This window comes from Lontra canadensis, unplaced genomic scaffold, assembly GCF_010015895.1.
Source record: "Lontra canadensis isolate GAN:19392208 unplaced genomic scaffold, GSC_riverotter_1.0 scaffold1, whole genome shotgun sequence".
NCBI classification, from domain to species: Eukaryota; Metazoa; Chordata; class Mammalia; order Carnivora; family Mustelidae; genus Lontra; species Lontra canadensis.
The window spans coordinates 50,903,745-50,924,175 of NW_022630995.1; the positions used below are offsets into that span (position 1 = coordinate 50,903,745).

A 20,431-nucleotide genomic window follows, 5' to 3' on the forward strand; every position below is an offset into this window, starting at 1 on the left:
TTAGAGGAAAAGATTTTATTTAACCCAATTATCCAAAATATTGTTTCTTTTTCTTTTAAGATTTTATTTATTTATTTGACAGAGAGAGATCACAAGTAGGCAGAGAGGCAGGCAGAGAGAGAGGAAGGGAAGCAGGCTCCCTGCTGAGCAGAGAGCCTGATGCGAGGCTTGATCCCAGGACCCTGGGATCATGACCTGAGCCAGAGGCAGAGGCTTTAACCCACTGAGCCAACCAGGCACCCCCCAAAATATTGTTTCAACATGTCATTGATATAAAACTTGTTAATAAAATATTTTACATTTTTGTACTGAGTTTTCAAAATCTGGTGTATCTTTTACAAATCTCAATTTGTATGCTGACTTTTCATAATACTTCCTCTGCATTTAGATTTCATAAATCATATAGCTCAAAAAAGTAGATTTATATTGATGTTACTGCAAAATACTTAGAAGTTTCTCAATAACTAAACTTAGTATCCATTTTTAAATTTAAATGAAGTAACGTAGAAAAAGTACATCTCAGTCTCATTAACCATATTTAAAGTGCCCAATGACAACATATGAATGGTGATTATTTTATTGGGTAATATAACTCTAAAATCACAGAAGAAAGAAACATGTTTGGGTGTTGCTGGGTTGTAAACTAACCTTTACCAAAAGCAATGCTGAAAAAAGTCAGAGTGGAAGGAAACATAGCTCATGTCAATGCCATATATTTCAAACTTCCCAAATGGAATTATGTTAGCAAATCACTGTAACAAGAATTACACTGGGCCTTTTTGTGACGAAGGTCCACATTTTGGTTGTTACATTTAAAAATTTTAAAAAGTATAATTCTAAGTGTAGCATAGCAAATAATTTTGCTTTCATAACATTTCACAGAAAGTACATTGCAATGAACACAGAAGAACATCCCTCACATCTCCTTCCAGCCTCCTCTCCCCAATCCTGAATGTATCTCCTTTTTGTCCCTTCAAACTCCTCAGCCTATATCCTTCAAAAATCCTCAGCCTATATTTTTCTGACTCCTCCTCCTCCTCTTTGCTCCCTTTCAGAAGCTTTATCATGTAAGTCAACTTAAATTCCATCCTTGTAATTTGTCTCTGTACATTCTCCTAATTAGCAAAACTGACCACCCCCCAAAACCTGAGCAGATCAACATTGAATCTCTTTGGTGGGGGCAGAAAATTAAGACAAAAATCTGGGAAATCTCTGGATGCCAATGTTTTTATACTCTATATTAATATAAAGGATGGATCTTAACTTGTGTTGTTTTTAGGACTAAAAGACACTCGTAGTTCTCTGGTTTAAAAATCTATATATAAATGATTGTACAAGATTTTGAAATGGATCAGAAAGATTCCTGGGTATCCTCAGGATCTAAAGACATTTGTCTTGGTTTTCTGATTTTATTGGGTCTCGGTGTGTTTTGAGCTAAATTGTCCATAGAAATTCAAAATTGTGTCCTGTGGAGATTCTGTTGTTCTGTTGCCCTGTGAATATTGATCAGTTTTGCCAATTTTTCATCTAATGAACAAATTTATTTCAGCATTCCTGATGGCCTATGTTTCCATAGTTTAGAAGAATCCCTACAAATGACTATAGTCTTTCTCTCCTTGAAGTATTTGGAGTGGAAGAGGAACCGTTTATCTAACAACAACAAACTTTTAAAATTAACTTATAAAATATAGCCTAAAATAAAAGTCTGCAAATTTTTAAAGAGTTCAAAATGTGGGATAGTGTATTAGTTAGCAGTTTCGATTCTGGCACTAAACAAACATCAATTCTAGTTTTGCCAAAAAAGAGCTCTCTCTCTTTGTTCAGGATATTTAGCTCCTCTGCCCCTGAGTGTACTAAAATTTTAAATGTTTATTCTTTCATTGATCTGTTCATTCAACAGATATTTACTGAGTATTTAGTATGCCCCAGATATTGTTCAAGGCTCTGGCAAACACTAGTAAACAAAAGAGACAAAATAAATGAATTCCCTGCCTTGCAGACGTTATAACCCTTTGGGAAAAACTAGCAATACTTAATAAATGCATTAGGGGATGATTGAAAATTATAAGCAGAAGGAGGAAAGCAGAAGATATGGAGGGAAGCAGTTTTGGATGGGGCTCTCAGAAGCAATTTCTCTATGAAGCTAATATTTATAGAGATCTAAATGAAGTTAGGAGCCTGCTGGGTAATTCTGTGTTCTTCAGGCAGAGGAAACAGCATAAGCAAAGTCCAGAGGCATGTTAACCAAAACAAAACATAAGGAATCCAGCCTTGTTGGAAGGCAAATGCAGTGAAGAAACAGGAGGTGACAGTAGACACTTGTCACAACCATGTAGAATTGCAGTTACTCTAGAAACCTCTTGGTTCCATCTTGAACCATGAATCTTTTTATCCACATATGCTATTTTAAACATTTATTGGTCATTTGGAAAACACAGATTCACTAAGTTATGCCTGTTTTCCAAAGGTTGTCACATTTCATTATACAGTAGGGAAAAAATCACATTCATTAATATCATCACAATTTCATCAGAAAAGCCTTGAACTACTGCAAAATCACCAAGCTCCCAGTGGCAGATAGGAGTTTTTCAAAATTCTGATATCTATTCGAAAGCTCAGATTCCATCATTAGCCACACATTCTGTTAATTGTTTCCTTGAAGACTCACTGCTCATTTTCAAGAAAATATCTGCCAAATATCAAAATCTGAGTAACTGCAGTTTGTTGGCCATTCTCTCAAATAAAAGTATTCCCCTTGACTATTTCAGCTAACAGATAAAATGGTTACATATGTGCCATTCATTGAGACAAATGTCATACCTATGTAGGTAATGGAAATACCTTATATATACCTATTTTGTTACAAGTAATATTAAAAAGTCATGGCCTCAAGAATTGAGATATAATAAAATTTTTTTATTGCTTATTACATCCATTTGTAACTGAAACTAACCTAATTAGTTTCTGCCAGCATGTGATGGTAAAGAACACCATGAAAATTAATACTGTTTGGTGCCATGGCATAGACATTCACCATTTTCCCACCTTTGATTTTGCACCATTGATGTAAATATCACTCCAATGGAAAAAAGAAAACATTTAGTATTATTATGAAAACAGTCTGTCTTGTTGATGCTACTATTTACATCCTCTAGACTATTAGATTAGGAGGAAAATGCAGACAAGGGTCTTAATGTCCCTTTTTAAAGGGTTTTGGTTTGGTTCGTTTTTGGGGGGGGTTGTTTTGTGGTTTCATTTTTGTTTGTTTGTTTTTGGGGTCAAAGCAAGTCTTCTCAAAGCCCTCTAAATTTCCATCTCCTCAGCTAGGGCTTTGTTCATCTGCAAGAAAGTATGGGGAATGTCAACTTCCAGCTGGAGAGCTGGGCCTTATGTCTTTAAGGTCTAAGAGATGTCAAGCCACTAGCCATGATGGGCAGAATTCCCTAATGACAAATGGAAGGACCTCAAACAGGGCAACAAACTGTAAGCAGTCTAATGTTTGCAGCTAGGAGTTGGGCTAATAGTGATAAAGATAGTGATGATAATGGCTGACATTTATTGGGTCCTTACACGTCTTAGTCATGATGCCTGGTGTATTACAGACATTATTTCATTTTAATTCTCTCAAAGTATAGAAAGGATACAAGTTGTTTTGCCAGTTGGTAGTTGACTTAAGACTCAAGTTCATATCTGTGAGACATCAGACACTGAGCTCTTCCCTCCACCACCCTGAGCACTTCTTGGGCTCCTATAGTTGAAAGGAAATATCTGTTGGGGTGTCTTCTTGAAAGATCCTAGTTTAGAGGATATAATATCAGAAGTTTTTGTTTTTAGTTATGAAATTGTTATAAAAGATTGAGGTATCTTAGATCTATGCCATAGGTTAGTTGCCAGTTATCTCTTTGATGTGTAGCTAATCAACTGCAAATGCCATCTGCCCCAGGCTAATAATTTACCCTCAATCTAGAATTTCTTCTCATTAAAACAATGTATATAATTCACTTACATTTTGGTTTATATACAAGAGCTAGACATTGCTTGAACATTCCTGGGTTTTGAGTAGAAGAGTGGCGATCTGACTTACATTTTTAAAGGATGGCACTGGCTGATGGGGCCACTAGGCAGAGAACAGACTGCAAGAGGTGAAAGTGGCAGCTAGACAACTTCCTAGGAGATCATTTCAACTGTACAAAGGTGAGAGGGTGGTGATATGACCTAAAATGATAGCAGTGGATCAAAGTCAGCTTCTGGATATTTTAAATGCAGAATGAACATAATTTGGGTGGAAGTATAAATAGACAATAACAGGTGTTTGAAGACAGCACCCTGGGGCCTTCCAGTATATAAAGATTAATAAACTCATCGTTAATAAAAACTGGAGACTGAGAGGGAATAGCCTAGAGGTGGAAAGAGAGCCAAGAGCATCTTACTAAAGCCAAGGGGGACAAAGTATTTTGAGTAGAAGAAAGCATTTAGCTGTGTCACCTAGGAACTACGACAACTAGGAAAAGCTACCAGATTTGACAAGAAGGTGTCATGGGTGACTATGACAATTGAGTGGCAAAGACTAAATTTTTCCTGGAGTGAGCAGAGGGGTTCTTGAATGAGTGGGAGGGAACGTTGGAGCAAAGGAGTTGAATTAGAAGGGGATATGGGAAATCTCTGTTCAGGAAGGGGAGTGAGGCCCAAGGAAGGCTTTATTAAAAGTGAGAATGCTCATATGCTAATAAACCAGTGAAGAGGGAAGAATAATGTTGTAAGAGACAATAGGTGCCTCCCAGAGAGAAAAATAGGACCTAGAGCATGAGCACAAGAGTTTGTCTGGTATTGAAGCCTGGCTGTGCATCTATAATGGGAGGGAGTTATCTGTGCCAGCGGTAGCAAGTGAGAGATTTTGTGGTGGGCTCACAAGCTTGTTCCCTGCTGAAGTTCCATTGTAAGACTGAAGACCGTTAGAAACAGCAATAAAGCGTGTAGGGAAGAGGAAGGGAGTTTTAGTCTTGTCTATGCCTGTGACTATGCTTGTTAGGAAACCAGCATAAGAATGGAGTCCTACCCGCGGCCCCCTCTTCTCCCTCTTACAAGGAGGCACTGGGAGAACTGACAAGGCCTATTGCCACTTAACGCTTTGTCTTTCTCTATGAACTGAACTCCAAGATGAGATATTCCTATTCAGTGTGACCATATCATAGCCATGATTATGGTAATATGAAGAGACAGAGCAAGAGAGGGAAATTTGCTGTGATTCATTTACTCTTCAAGAACGAAATAGCCATTTGTGCTTCCATTGAAGAAACTTGAATTTGCAACCATGACAAGGCTATCTTTTTTGAATAACTGCTTTCTTTAAAAATGTAGTATTCAGATTTGGGGGAATTGAAGTAAATCCAGAGAATACATTTAGCCAGTGAATCTGCAGAGGACATGTCTTTTTCCCCCCTCACTCTGCATTTCAAAGCAGTTAAGAATGTGTCCACAGGGGCGCCTGGGTGGCTCAGTGGGTTAAAGCCTCTGCCTTCGGCTCAGGTCATGATCCCAGTGTCCTGGGATCGAGCCCCGCATTGGGCTCTCTGCTCAGCAGGGAGCCTGCTTCCTCCTCTCCGTCTGCCTGCTTCTCTGCCTACTTGTGATCTCTGTCTGTCAAATAAATAAATAAATAATCTTAAAAAAAAAAAAGAATGTGTCCACTGTAAGTAACCTAGAAGATAAAGTATATGCTTTTAAAAAATTGAATTACATCAAAGACCCTTTAGTGCCTCATTTTAAATTAATAGACCATGACTTGCCTTTTTATCCATGAAATGCTAAAGGATCCTTTCCATGCAAGTTAAAGTATGTACTTCGGGGAGAAGTAAAAACCAGCATCATTGTTTTATTCTTAAAATATCAGGAGGCTCTGAAAAATAGAGACCCCTATTCTGTCTTCATGAAAGAACTACCTTCATGCTTGTCTAGCACCTCTGTTTTCTAGAACTTGCCCTCCCTAGAGAAAGGCCCCAGAATCTTGCTAAGTTATATAACGGGCCCATGATATAAGTATAGAGAATGAGCTATGAATTTGCACAATAGGCTCATTTCCCTGGTAACCTGATTTTACACTATGCATTGCATTGCTATAAGTAAAAACAGACAGGATCCCGTGCTCCTTAATTCGCTGTTGCCAGCCTTTCTTAAGCAAATTAGTCCAAGTTTTCTAAGAAGCTGAAAGTGATTCCTTTTCTTGCTGTATTCATATCTAAAATAGGGAAATGCCAATTAACCTCAAATTTGGCAGACTCACTCCAACAGAGGCAAGTTCAACTACTTGCTACTGACTTTTCTAACAGTGACACCTTAATAGGTCTGCCCCAGAAAAAGATAAATGGAAGTGTTTGGGGAGCCCCTTGGGTTTCCCTTTGAGCATAGGCATAGGAGATTTGTAAAATGGGACAGTACTCACACATCTTCATTCCTTAAAGAGAAAGTCCATGTTTTTCCTTATTTGAGAAAAGTCCAAATGGAATCATTCTAGGCTAGTGGGGAAAAGGAAATAAAAATAAATCTTAGCTGTGCATCTTTACCTGGTAATCTTAAGAGAGGGAAGAGAATTGGGATATAAAGAGCCTGCTAGTTAACTGCCCTCAAGCACAGCAGAACAAGCTTGGATTCTAGAGTCAACCTCACTGAGCTCTTGCCACCCACAACACCCCCTACCTCCCCTGCGATCTGCAAATGTCATCTGTTACCTGTTCTCTCACCTGGAGAATCAGGACTTCTAACTCGAAAGTTCTATACATTTGCTGAGCACAGATCTCATAGAGTTTGAATTCTGTATTCATGAATCCTAACCAAATCAGCGTCATTTAATTCCACTTGACCTCACCCCCACCTTTGGCTTTGTCCTGGACACTGCTTGCTTACTAAATAGCATCATCATCTTAGAAAAGCAGCAGGAAGGAGGAAAGAAAGAAAGGGCAAAGAGGAAAGAGAAGAGAAGGAGCAAGAGGAAAATAGGAATTGGTAACAGGGCATTTGTTTGAGATGAGCAGTCCTGCCCACCTTCACATGCCATACCCCCACAAAGTCCAGCTCAGATGCCATCTTCTCCATGACTGGTGTTCTTGTTTTCTCTATAGCAGTGGAATAGGTTTACTACTGTTCTTTTGTTTTGTTTTGTTTTGTTTTTTGCCTGTATTTGTCCCTCTGGAAAGACTGAGGACTTTGTTGTGGAGGAGCTGGGACCTTCTTACCCACGTCCCCTCACAATGTTCTCTATAACGTCTGAGGCATAGGCAGCTTTCTGTGAATGCCTGCCTGGGGAAAGACAATGAATTCAGGTGAATGCTGAGAAAGTCATGCTTCACATAGTGCCTGTCACTACTTCCTTCTCTAGTGAATGAATTCCAGGACCTTGGGTTTAAAACCAATGTAGAGATAGGCAAAAGATAAAGGAATTTGGGACAACAGCTTGGTAAATACAGTGCCTCCTCTTTTCTCTATTAAGTGTGACATCTACCTAGCCCTTATTCCTCTAAAGAAAAGTGGACAGAACACCTCGCTACATCCCATGACTTATTTGTCTTGGTGCTATGGTCACAGGTCTCTTTTATTCTGCCATAGGCCTTGCTCAGCATGTGGAGATAACTTCCTAGAGGAGTTAGGATTAAAGTTGTCAGTCTTCCCAGATAGTGTGTGGGACATACTTACACTGAAAAGTTACTCACTGTCTGTCTGAAATTCAGATCCAACCAGACATCTTGTATTTACCTGGAAACCCTAGAGATGACTCAAGTGGCTTTCAACCCAGTTCAAATTGGCTTCAACAACAGCAATAAAACAACAAGAATTTATTGGTTCACATAACCAAAAGGCCCAGGTAGTAATTCTGGGTTTCAGGTGGGACTTAATTTAATATGTCATTAGGAATCCATTCAATCTTTCAGCTTTCTCTTCTACCTTAATGGCTTGATTTTCTGGCTCCCCATGGTGCTAGGTGATTGCAGACAATGCCTGCCTCACATCCTGCTAGGGCCAATCTCACAATCACAGTGGGTATGATCCTCTGCCTCCTGTCCAGCAGCCCCAGCAGAAGTTGCCTCACTTCTCCTGGGCCACACTCCCTGCACCTATACCCTGGCCAGGGCAACAGCATGTTCTGACTAGTCAAACTTGAGCCCCATGTCCCAGCCTTCAGCCCCACTGGAGGTACCTGGGCTCATGGTGGGAGAGGAGTAGTTCCTTATGAACTAAATTGGGGTGCCCACATTTTCTCAGACAAGAAGTAGATGCTGGGTGACTGATGTAAAATGAAGAAAAAAAAACAAAACAGAAAAGAAAAACTGCTCACCACACCTGCTATGGGTTTCTAATCCTCATATTGTTTTTTTTTTGTTTTTGTTTTTGTTTTGGTGGGGGGGTTGTTTGTTTCTTTGTTTGAAGAAGTTCTGGAAGAAGAGATGGCATCAAAAGTTCTGGGCATTAATTCCGATTATTCTGCAAACCTGTTCAAGTTGCTTTAGCTTTGTGTATTAACTTCCACACATGTAAAAGGAAGAACTAGGTGGTTGGTGGTTTCTGAAGTCCTTACTAGTCTATCTAACACTTTCCAGTACTGTGAACGGTACTAGGAAAGAGATTATGAAGAAAATACAGAGAGGAATTCTGGTGCATTTGATGTTTGGGATTGAAGTGTCACTACTAGAAGGATAGTCTTAGTATAAATGTAATGAGCTTTATTCATACTAACTAGTTACTTTGTTAGGTCTCTTATTTTGTGGCTTCTTTTTGGCTACTTAAAAAATAAATTTAATTTCATACAAATGTGCTTATGTCCATGTGTTTGTGTGTGTCTGTATGTATTAAAATGACTGTTCAAGCACTGACACCAAATTGTTTTTTCTCTCCAAATTAATTTATTGGAGAGGAAAAAGAAACTGAAATCTCAAAGGAATGATCAAACTCTTGTGATTTCATTTCAACACAGTACCATTAGAATGACATAGATCATCTTTGTGTCGTGGGATTAATAGTAATTTGTGAGCTTTTGAGAGCCCTTTGAAATATTCAGATGAAAGGAATTAAGTTCTATTTTAAAATAACACATCTAATCACAGGTTTTTCTGAACATTCAAATGAAGAAGAAAGTCATTTTCTCTTCTTCCTTCCTTCAGAGATAGATTATATATATATATATATAAAATTTGTTCTCTTACCGCAGAGCTTTCAAGTTCAAAGGCAGTCTTCATCATTTTGGGAAATCATGGCAAAACAAACCTGAATGGACTTATAGACTTGGCCAGACTTAACCTCAACAAAAACCAAAACCAAAACAAAACAAAACAAAAAATTCGAGTGTGACAGCCCAGGCCTTGGTTAAAATTGCAGCTGCTTGTAATAAACTTGTGAGCTCTGGCTTTTCAGACTCCTTCAGCTAACTACCCAAATCATCCCTGTGGGGAGTGACCCCATGGTGTGTGTGATTGTGTTTGCCTCCAAGTTTTGGAAAATAGCTTAAGTTAAGTGCTGACACAGAGCTTTCTGTACTCTGTTATCTTGGAACGTCATGTCATTTTTTTTTTTTTTTTGATGTTTAATCCATCATCCCCTTCAATTTATAGGTGCAAAACAAAGCCCCACTTAGGGCAGAATGACATACCCAAGGGCAGAGAGCTATCAGAATCAGGAGCTCCTTCTTCCATTTTGACGTACAACACCCATTCTCTAAGAGCTAATGTGATCATGAATCCGCCATATTTAGTTTTTGACACAATCAGCAAATTCATTAAACTAATTCTAGATCACTGGACAAGTTAGAGGCAAAGTTATATTTGAAAACATATTTAAAATATTATTAACACAGATTATTAAATCTCTAATATCTTATTTTAAGGAAGAATGTGACAAAAGTAATCAGGATGTTATCGATAAATGTGACAATATGATTTCATGGATCCAAATATGAATCTCAATGTTTCTTTCATTCCAGATGTTCCCATGATCCTTTGCAATAATTGAAATGCCAAGGGAGGGTTTAAAATAGGTTTGAAACAGCAGAGCCATATCTGACGATGTTTTCCAAAAGTTGTCCTCTAGCTATTTGGACATAGTTTATTAACATTTAGGTACCAAGTTTCTTTCATTTCAGATTTAATTTTTAAGAGGCCTAAATATGAACATGTGGCTTTGTCTTCTAAATCCTTTTTTTCATTGTAATTTCCTTTTTCTCTTTTACGTCATCTAAAGGTTTCGAAGAAAGAGCCCCATTGCCGAGACAGATGCCATGTAAATACTGTGTTTTATTTTGCCCTCTGGGAAAACATGTGAAACTGTATTGGTTTTCTATTGCAGTGGTAATAAATTACCAAAAACTAAGTGGCTTGAAACAAAACAAATTTACTTTTTATGTTCTGTCCATCAGAGATTAGAATTAGTTTCAGTGGACTAAAATCAAGGTGTCAGCAGGGCTGGGTTCCTTCTAGAAGCTGTAAGCTAGACTCTGTTACCTTGCCTTTTGTGAGTTTCTAAAGACTTCCACATCTCTCAACTCTGACATTGCACCTGCTTCCGGTTTTCCAGCTCCTTCTCTGACCTCAACCTGCCTGTCTCCTTCTTGTAAAAATCATTGTGATTACCTAGGGCCCACTTAGATAATCCACACAGAGTCATTGGTAACTTTGCCAAGACGTGGCTCCACTGTTCATTATTTATGTAAATTTTGAAGGTTTACCTAATTAGCTCTCAGTGTCTGAACCTTCAGATTTTAAAATAGGATAATGAGAATGGCCACCTCATATGGTTTGGGGAAGAATTAAATGAGGTCACGTACATATGATCTTTAGAACCAGTATTTCCACAAAGGGCATGTGAAATAATATATATCATTCATCCATGAAAAGCAAAATATCAAAATGAAAAAGCATGTTTCCACTTTGAGAAGTTCCTGGATGAGATGGAACCAAAGTGAAAGTTTATGGGGAATAAATTTTATTTTAGGCCAAATAGGTGGTTTAGAACTTTGAAATGACTTGAAGTGTCAAATTAGGATTCATTACAGTTTCTTTGAAGGTTACTTTCCACTGTGTCATTTACAAGGAAGTGTTTGGATAATTTGATGATAATGATTAGCTTCCTAATATAAGGATTGTGGCTTATTTTTTGTGAGGCTTGTGCTTGGCACAGATGCTCAATAAATGTGAATTTAATAAGAGTGCCAAAGCATGCAAACCAATTTATTCAACAACATTAAAGGATAAGTGTCAGTCAAGACTTTTAAGTTATAGGGGAAAAACTTAACTGAATCAGAAGTGAATTTATTGGCATATATTACTAGGAAGGACGTTGTGCCTGGTTTGAATCAAAGAATGATCTGCAGAAATGAGGGATCTGGAGATTAAAATTGGAATTCAAACATCGTGAGACTCTGTCAATCCCTTATCTTTTGTTTTCTCTACTTCCCCTTACAGTTGTCCCCATTTATACATGGAGAATATGTTCCAAGGCCCCCATTGGATGCCTGAAATGACAGAGAGTTCCAAACCCCATATATATATATACATATATATAGTGTTTTTCCCTATACATACATGTCTATGATAAAGTTTAATGTATGAATTAGGCACAGTAAGACATTAACAATAACTTCATAATAAAATAGAACAATTATAAAAATATAATGTAATAAAAGTCATGTGAATGTGGTTTATCTCTCTCTCTCCTTAATATCCTATTGCACTATACTCACTCTTCTTCTTTTATGATATGAAAATGTGATGAGATAAAGTGAGGTGAATAACATAGGCCTTGTGGTATACTGTTAGGCTGTAATTGACATTTTGATTATCCGTCTTATGGAGAATCATCTACTTCAGACCACAGTTGGCCACAGATAACTGAAACCATGAAAAGCAAAAACTCAGGTAAGGCAGGATTAATGTATATGTTGGTGTTGTTCTAGCCTACTATAATGAGCCTTGTTAAGTGACATGGAATATAGGGGTTTCATATTCCCAGGTTAGCAACCTTGCAGGATAAGAGGACATATTTACTCTCGGGTCCCAGTGAAAAATCCCACAGAAGAGCACTGATTGAACATAATTTTTAATTTTTTTTTGTTCTGATTAATCACTGATACCAGGAAGATGGAGTCCTCTGGTCAGTTTTGGGTCACATGACTCATTATATAGTTTGTGTGTGTCAGGTGTAGGGAGAAGTTGAAGAAGTAGAGATAGGACTATCCCCAGAAGAAAAGGGGAAACAGAAAAGATTGTCATTCACAAGGTACTATGGCTTATTATAAGAGTTAAGGAGTAGTAAATGTTTTTAATTTAAATATATTTTTTCAGGAGTGCCTGGCTGGCTCGATTGGTAGAGCCAACTTGATCTTGGGGTTTTGAGTTCAAGTCCCATGTTAAATAGAGACATTACTTAAAAATAAAATCTCCCCCCAAAATAATAAATAAAATAAATATCTTCCTATTCTTTTTTTTAATCATGTTCAGTTAGCCAACATATAGTACATCATTAGTTTTTGATGTACTGTTCAACAATTCATTAGCTGCATATAACACCTAGTGATCATCAAAACATTTGCCCTTCTTAATACCCATCACCCAGTTACCCTGTCCTCTCCTCCCTTCTGTTTGTTTTCCAGAGTTTCCAGAGTACAGAGTTTTTCATGGTTTGTCTTCCTCTTTGATTTCTTCCCATTCAGTCTTCCCTCCCTTCCCCTGTGGTCCTCCATGCTCTTCCTTATGTTCCACATACATACAATGGAATTTTACTCAGCCACCAGAGAGGATGAATACCTACTCTTTGCATCAATATACATGGAACCGGAGGGGGTTATGCTAAGTGAAATAATCAGAGAAAGACAATTTCCTTTTCATATAGTAAAAGAAATACCGCTTTTCTCAAGCATTGAAATAACCCATTCCCAATATGGAGCCATGGATTTTTATTTTCCTTCCCTAAACTTGTTCAAAGACTCTGAAACTTTTTTGGGGGAGGGGGGACAAAGGGAGAGGGAGAAAGAATCTTAAGCAGGCTCCATGCCCAGGACAGAGCCCAACATGGGGCTTGATCTCATGACCCTGAGATCATGACTTAAGCCAAATCAAGAGTTGGAGGTTTAGCTGATTGAGCCATCAAGGTGTGCCTGAAACTTTTCATAGGTTCATAATTCTTCCCCTAAATGCTATTCCGTTCATAAACATTTTAAAGTAGAAGTTTGTTTTAAGGGAAATACATAATACTTAACCCAGTAGACAGGTGGGAATTCAATTAATAGTTGGTAAATAAATGGATTATCTAGACATTTTGATCAGTGGATGTGAGACCTTAAGTCTTCCTGTAGATTTGTATAGATTCTGGGTATCTTTATGATTAATTATTGGACTGAAATCAACACTTTATTACAGTGTCTTTAAAAATAGCTACCTAAGTATAAAATGGTTTGTGTATTAGATCAGTAGAAAATCTCAATTATGGCACTAGGGAACCTGATAATCACAACTAGAGAAGAAACGTGAAACATTCTAAAACTAACATCACAACATGATTCAAATAGTTAGGAAGTTAAGACAAGATTTTGATAAAAAAAATACCAGTCATTCATAACTTGAACCACTTGGGTTCAAATCCATAGTTACCATTGGTCTGTGGACAGCTATGTTTTGTGGACCAAAGAACTATGAATATCAGGCCTGGGATACTGGATTACTTGCAGCACAGGTTTCCAGGGGCTCATTGGATAAAGAGCCTTCTCCCTCATTCTTTGTGATACACTTTCTAAAAACAGCGACTGCTGTATAGGTGTAGCATGACTGCGTCCAGTGGTGTCCTTTCTTTCCTTTGCTTTCCTATAATCAAGTTTTCTTCTATAATCGGAACTTTGTTACAAATTTGGAAGATAAGATTTCAGAGTTAAATTAATTGAAAAAAATATCTTCTAGAGCTTTGCGCAGTGTCAGTATCGTAGTGAATGAGGTTTATCCGAGGCACGATTATTGTTAATTGAAAAATATCTTCTAGAACTTCGACTAAGGAAAAAAGAAAGAAAAATGCAACACCCAAACGTTAAACTATTTTTGACTTGACTTCTAAATTGTGTGATGTGCCTCACTAATGATAAATATCTATTCTAGTGGACATCTGAAAGAAATTTTCTAATAATGATCTGACAGTCCTCTTTAACAAATATATTTCAGGATACAGTCACATATCCACCTACTGATTAAATTTTTCCAGGAGAGAGAGACAAATCTTTGAACATACATCATCACAACAAATTTGATTCCATTTTTATGTTTATTTTTCAATGACAGGCCTAATACCTAAATCAATGTATTTAAAAAGAAGCCCCCTTAGGTGTCTTCAACTGATTTATTGCCTTAGTTACATTATTGCTTCAGGTATAATCAGGAATATTTGTCTTCATGTCATTGCAACGGAGATATGGGATAGAATATGCTAATGTGTCTGTCTTTGTACATAATGTTTTATTAGTCTTTTGTTTGTTTCAGTCTCGTAATTAGTGACAGTCATTTAAAGCCATCCATCTTTGTTCAAATTTATGCAAATACTGTAAGTTAATAATGAGAGTTTCAAAGGACCCTGTTTATCAGCCTTTATTTTGAGTTTGTTAGTCTGTTAGTTTGTCAGATAAAACGTCTTTCTTTAAAGCTATAAAATTAAAAATTGATCAATCAAATAATTATTAAAAGTTCCTTAGGATAGTTTTGTGCTTAACATCAGAGTGCACATAACGTTTGTGAAATTCAGTAGCTCTTCCTGTATCCCATTATTGCTTCTGCTTCAATGCAGCTCCCACCCTTATCTTAAGTGACAGCTTAGGAAAATGGTAAGGTCCTGTTAATGTGTACTCCCCAAATGCCATCTTGAATGTATTGACTTGCTGCAATTTAAAACAGAATCTTCATAGTTTACTAATGGTAATTGGAGTTAATGCTATAGAGGTTGATTAAAATGCTTGTTGGTACTATAAGAAATGCACTTTAATTATAATCTTCTTAAGAGTTAGCTCACACAATCAAGACAAAAATTATCACTTAGCTTACAGCTTTGCATATTCATTGTGCACTTACACCTTCATATCTGGGTTACATTGTTTTGTCTTAAAACTCGTAAGACAAATAGCTTAGAGGTGTTAACGTGCAATTCTCAGCAGTGTATTGCTGGGGTTTGTTCCCATTTATTGTTATCATCAAGACTCTATCTTCCTAGGGAATTTATGAAGATCAGTAGTTCGTGTAAAATATCAGAATTGCTTTCCTTAAAATCCAGCTTTTTTCAGAGTCTGTGTTCAGTAGTGAGTTGAGTGATACAATCCTTGAGCTCAGATTATTTGCAGGATTGTGGTGAAAACAGACACAAACTAGACTTTGAACTTACTAGGGTCAGGGACTGGACATTGGCTACTATTACATCTCCACTGCTTTGCATACATCAGGAGCATAATAGTTACATAGGCAGTGCTGGCTGGATTAAGAAGAAGTATATGCACAAAGTAGGTAAAGGAATGTAGCTGCAAGGGGTCAGGGTGAATGACAACTTTTGATCAGATGTCCATAGAGTTAACAGGATTCTCCAGGAGACAAAAGAGTGCAAATGTCCTTTAGGAAACTGGGAAACTCGTGGTTTTCCAGATGTATGATGTGCAGAAATGATGTTGAGTGAGGCCAGAATGATGGGGTGTGCCAAGAATGGGAAGGAGTTGAATAACATGCTGAGGAGTTTAAATGCTATTCTCTGTGTTGGAGGAGCCATCAAAGATGTGTATTCAGAGCACATTCGTGATAGAAGTTGAAGGATCAGAGAGGGTAGCCAACAGAGGATAAGCTCATTGTACTCCACTATGCTCAGCAGGCCAGCTCTAGCAACAGAAAAATCATCATGCAGGCTTTGGTGTCTGTTAAAGCTAAATGTGCCACATTTTTAGCTAGACAAATTGCTCCATTCTCTGATTGCTAGTGTTCTAATCTAAAAAGTGGGGATCATAATACTAATTTGAATGATTACTTTTTAAATATTAGAGATTATAAAGTATTTGGAACATAGTAAGTGCTCTTTACATACTGAGAGGGCATAGAAATGACTTCATATTAATAATATTTGATACTCAATTAATCAAATTAAAAGAGAGCAAAGGATCTGAATAGATGTTTCTCCAAAGAATTTTTTAAAAGGCCAATATGTACATGAAGAATCTTCAACATCACTAGCTATCCCAGAAACAAAAATCAAAACCACCGTGAGATACCAATTTATACTCACTGAGATGGCTATAATAATAAAAAGGTACAGATTAAAAACAAATGTTGGTAAAGAAGTCTAGAAATTAGAGCCCTCATGAACTATTGTAGAGTATAAAATGGAACAATCACTTTAGAAAAAGAAGTCTGGCAGTTCTCCAAAATGTTAAATACCGAGTTACTATATGATAGCAATTCCTCTCCTGGGGATAATACCCAAGAAAAATGAGAGCAGGTGTCCACAGGAAACTTGCACGAGAATGTTCATAGCAGCATTATTCATAATAGCCTAAAAGTGGAAACAACCAAATGCCCACCAAATGGTGCATAGATAAATAAAATGTGTTACGTACAATGGAATATTATTCAGCAATAAAAAAGGATGGTGATGACACAGTTTACAACATGGATGAACCTTGAAAATACTGTGCCAAGTGAATAAAGTCAGTCACAGCAAACCACATATTGTAAGATTCTGTTTACATGAAATTTATATGAAATATCCAAGATAGGCAATTGTATAGGATGATTGCCTAGGCATGGAGTGTTGGGGAAAAATAGAGGGTGACTGCTAAGGGGTAGGTACAGGTTTTTGTTTTTGTTTTTGTTTTTTTGAGGGGAGAGGGAAGAAGATATTCTAAAATTGAGTGGCATGATTGTTGTGCATCAAAGGGTGAATTGTTTGGTACTTGGATTATATTTCAATAAAACTGAAACAAAAAATTAAAAAAGTAGTAATACATATGAATTTTGAGTACTTAATAAATGAAAAGTGATATATACAAATTATCTCATTTATTCATTGAAGAAGCACTTTTTATGAAATAGGGACATTTTTAACACCATTTTCAAGCAGGAAAACTGTAATTTAAAAGTATAGTTTATGAGTGGGAAAGTTGGGGATTTTAATGATTATGTTAAATATATATAACATAGGGGCACCTGGGTGGCTCAGTGGGTTAAGCCTCTGCCTTTGGCTCAGGTCATGATCTCAGGGTCCTGGGATTGAGCCCTGCATCGGGCTCTCTGCTCAGCAGGGAGCCTGCTTCCCCTCTCTCTCTCTCTGCCTGCCTCTGCCTACTTGTGATCTCTGTCAAATAAATAAATAAAGTCTTTAATAAATAAATAAATATATATAGAGAGAGAACATATTAGTACAGATTTATTATATGCATTACATATACTACATATATAGAATATATTATTATACTATAAAAATATATTTTTATATTAATGGGAAACAGTGTAATTTTACTTACTTGTAGCTAATTTACTAGCTTCCTTCTTTCCTGCTCAGAAGACTGTTCTCAGGCAACAGGTGGCCCTGTCTAGCTCTCCCTGTTACTAAGTTTTTTTGTTTTGTTTTGTTTTTTTAATTTCCCTCAGCCTTTTTTTTTTTTCTTAATATTTATTTATTTATTTGACCTACAGAAATCACAAGGAGCAGAGAGGCAGGCAGAGAGAGAGGAGGAAGCAGGGTCCCCACTGAGCAGAGAGCCTGATGCAGGGCTTGATCCCAGGATCCTTGGATTATGACCCGAGCAAAAGGTAGAGGCTTTAACCCACTGAGCCACCCAGGCACCCCCTGTTACTAGATTTTATAAGCAAATGCCTCCAAACCCATACCAGAGAAAGGGATATATCTTGTTTTCCACTTACACACCCTCCTGAGCACTCCCTGTCAGTGATGCAAGCCAGGATATTTAGGAGCAGAGAAGGTTCATGATAAATAACTGCTCAGCCCAACACCTGTTCCTAGTAAGCAGTTTGATAATAGTTGATGTGTTTTAATGTTTTTAAGTATCAAGCATTACTCGGATATGTCTATAATAAACATTTTTATCCAGTCATCACAACACATCTATGAAGAGAGAGATAAAGTAACCAATTCCTCCTGGTTTGTTAGGGACTTTCCCCTTCTAGCACTGAAAATCCCATATTCCCGGACCCTCTTGGTCCCAGGCAAACCAAAATGGCTGCTCAGTCTTAAGAAAGGATTCATAGTGCCTCACCTCCTGAGCCAGAAATCTAATAGTCTGCACTATTTTTTTTCCAAAAATGGAAAGTTTTAAAAGTATAATTTTTAATTCTTGTCCCCATTTTACAAATTGTTTTTGATGACATATCACTTGTTGACTGGATCACCAGGGTCCATGAAGGGAAGCTAAAGACATTCACAGAATAGTAACCAGGTGTGTTTTTGGTGACATCAACAAAAGTATTTATACTTTTTATGCAGCATGCCTGAAATATGCTATAAACTAGAGTTACATGTTGCATAGAAGCTTTTATATTGAACCAAAGAAAAACACATCTTCTGTTTCAAATGTCAGACTGATCGTTGTTCCTCATTTTTCTCTTGGTTATAGAATGACATTTTCATGAACACTCATTTCTGGTTTAGTGATACAGAAAAACACAATAGCTATTACCAATTATTTAGTTCCTACTGAGCTGTCCATAAAGGACTTCTGAAAGCAATGACATCAATTGATATTCCTACTCTTCCTTTCCCGCCTGCACTATTTAAAGGTAACATTGTCTGAAGCTTGGCATGAAGTTAACCCATCATCAGACTCTTGCCTCCAAAAAGCAGTTTCTGTCTTCACTTCTTACATCTCATACCAAAAGGAAGTTATTTCTCTTTGGGGAGAATTCAAAGTTTAGGCTGTGTAAGAAGAGGGATAGTGTCTAGGAAATTATTTCCTTGAAGATAATAAAGCCAGATAGGCAGCTCCATGGTGAGCTAACTACCCTGGGTGCATTGTCAGAAAGTAAGCTAGCCTTCCAAATATTTGCACAGTGTCTAGCATGGTGCCTGTCCCAGTAAGCATTTAAGAAATGCTAACTTTCCCTTATTCACTTGAGGAATGAAAGACAAAGCACATGGAATTCAGTGCCCTGTGTTCAGTGAAGCTACTAACAAGATAGGATTCACGAAACTTTGGGACAAAAGTGTATTGCAGCCATGGCATTACCTAGCAATGTGTAGCTAATGGTAACACTTAGGAATACTGTATAGATTAAGGAACGAATTAATGAATTCTGTGTCATTCTGTGTTAGTCTGTGTATCTCACTGGGAGAAATTGTGTGGTTTTCCAACAGGTGATGTAGAAACCTTAGAGAGTAATTTTCCTTTTTTTTTTTTTTTAAAGGCAGTCTCATAGGTCTATTTACTCCTGTTTGGAATATAAACAGCAGTCAAATTGTAGCCCAAGTTGTAGATCAATTTCAGGGCCAGATGACTAAAGGCAAACACAATGGAACAGAAATAATCTGTCTCATATCCTCTTTGAGTTGAGCAATAGGCAACTTTTTGTATTTTTTTTTTAGATTATCTGCTATTTAAAAAAGCCATGACCCAGAATCTATATCATCCAGTATAGACTATATTATTTTAGAAAGATTTTAGAGTAATATTCTTTCCTTGGTTGATGAATATTAGATCATCAAGTTCCCATGGCATGGTTTGTTCTAGTTCTTTCAAAGTCGTATCCACTCAACCCCTTGCTTGAGTCAGTTTTGATGTATTCAGCAAAATTATGAGACAACTAGACACAATTACTTAGTGGTACTCGGAATGAAATCCTTTCTCCAGTAAATGTCTTAATATGGCATTCCATAAATAAATCCTGTAGCATTAGATTTGCAACATTTCTGGCTGGTTCCATCCCAGCACTTGACCCAACAAAGCACCATTCTAAGCTTCACAGTTTAATTCAGTACTTTGATGATGGGGATGTTGATTATGATGATGGTATGATAATAATGAAAACAACATTTCCTGAGCACTTATTATGAGGCTGAAACTGATCTAGATACTTTAAATATCTGGATCCTTTTATTCTTCATGATCATCTTATAGGTTCTGGCATTACTCCCTTACGGAGATGAAGAGACTGAGTTTCAGAGAAGTAAACTCATTTGCTTGAGGTTACTCCACTGGGACATGGAAATTCAAATGCATGTGTTTTGGTAAGGAACCCACATTCCTGACCATTGCATTATATGAGCCTCTTTCTGATCCTCCTACTTCCAGCTAGACCCAATAACCTTCAAAGAGCACCAGACACTTGTGTAGAGCACTGTCTCCTTAACTCGTATCCCTCCTCTATTCAGTTGCTCCTAGTTCTATCTTTCAACCTTGAAGGTCTTTATCAATGAAGTCCCAGGAAGCCACACT

The 20,431-nt window shown here is 37.3% G+C and overlaps 1 protein-coding gene and 1 pseudogene across 3 annotated transcripts in view; both read left to right on the forward strand.

Annotated features, from left to right (window-relative positions):
• KCNIP4 (potassium voltage-gated channel interacting protein 4) overlaps window positions 1-20,431 on the forward strand; it is a 1,119,538-nt gene that overhangs the window by 518,621 nt on the left and 580,486 nt on the right. The gene's annotated exons all lie outside the window — the stretch shown is intronic.
• Window positions 13,929-14,082, forward strand: LOC116871496 (annotated as a pseudogene).